Genomic DNA, 1,300 nt, shown 5'->3' with positions numbered 1-1,300 from the left:
ACATGTCACCACACGTTTACATGTCACTGCACATGTTTACATGTCACTGCACACGTTTACATGTCACTACATTTATATGTCCACTTGGATCACTGAAAAACATGCAGACATGTCCAGGTGTTTCGTCACATGTTCAGGTGTCCAGTCAGCTCTCACCTGTCTCTGCAGCCAGAGTCGGTGCGTCCAGGAACCTCCAGCCGGATCTTCCACCAGTTCTTCTCTCCACAGCGAGCCACGGCCTTCAGCAGCAGCTGAGGGACGGACAGACGGACAGGTGAGGTTGGGACAGAGGTAAGCTGCATCCTCTGTCTGCTGTCTCTAACTGGTCCAATGTGTGTCCTGTCTAAGTCTACCTCGTCCTCCTCTTTGGTCCACATTCCTTTCTTCAGGCTCGGGTCTAAAACCTGGTTCCACCTGTAGATCAGCTGAGCCGGGTCCCGACCCTCCATAAAATAACTCACTGCGAGACAGACAGGGAGACAGGTAGAGACAGACAGGGAGAGACAGACAGGGAGACAGGTAGAGACAGACAGGGAGACAGGTAGAGACAGACAGGGAGAGACAGACAGGGAGACAGGTAGAGACAGACAGGTAGAGACAGACAGGGAGACAGGTAGAGACAGACAGGTAGAGACAGACAAGTAGAGAGAAAGACAAAGAGACAGACGGGTGTCAGTTGTTGTTTGCTATATAACGTGACTGTGTGAGACTTAAAGGTTCTGTAACTTTTGACAGGTGTTGACCTTTTTTATTGCCAATGGGTGAAAAGGCCGTTAACTGCTCTATCCCCAAAATACCCAGGACACCTGGTTTAGGAACTTATAAAATATCCAGATCTACTGGCCCACAGAGCAGCGTAGTAAAGATTAACAGCAGCCGAGCACGGCCGAGTGGTTAACTCCCGTCGGCGGAGCGACCGACTTGCAGATATGCGCCTGGGCTAAAAATGTAATCTTGCGGCTCTTTTTGACCAAATGTTATCAGACCGGATGGTTTACATCCGGAGAGACACATCTATCCTTCATCCAGGACAGAGGACGTTTCGTGGGTTTTGATGCTCACAAAAAAGGATTCACTGATTTACAGACGTCTCTTTCCTCTTTTGTTAGCAAACGGGGAAAAGTCTCTCTGGGCCAGCGTCATCACGTGACCGACTCCACTTTTGGGGATTTTGCCACACTGTGATGTCACAGTATGATGTCAGTGTGATGTCACAGCGTGATGTCATTACTCTGCGTGTATGGGATGAAGTTTCCGATCCTCAGCTTGTCCACGAGCTCTCGGAGCAGACTGTCCTCAT

General features: G+C 49.7%; 1 long non-coding RNA gene across 1 annotated transcript; it reads right to left on the bottom strand.

The window, feature by feature from the left end:
- Nucleotides 1–162: 162 nt before the first annotated feature.
- LOC121963307 lies at nt 163–1,300 on the bottom strand. Its single transcript, XR_006107224.1, has 3 exons — nt 1,232–1,300; nt 354–460; nt 163–251 (listed from the first exon to the last, which is right to left on the bottom strand). It is a non-coding gene; the product is annotated as an uncharacterized LOC121963307 (long non-coding RNA).

The sequence above is a fragment of the Plectropomus leopardus genome, unplaced genomic scaffold (genome assembly GCF_008729295.1).
Source record: "Plectropomus leopardus isolate mb unplaced genomic scaffold, YSFRI_Pleo_2.0 unplaced_scaffold1080, whole genome shotgun sequence".
Lineage (NCBI taxonomy): Eukaryota > Metazoa > Chordata > Actinopteri > Perciformes > Serranidae > Plectropomus > Plectropomus leopardus.
This window is presented reverse-complemented; position numbering and strand designations above follow the sequence as displayed.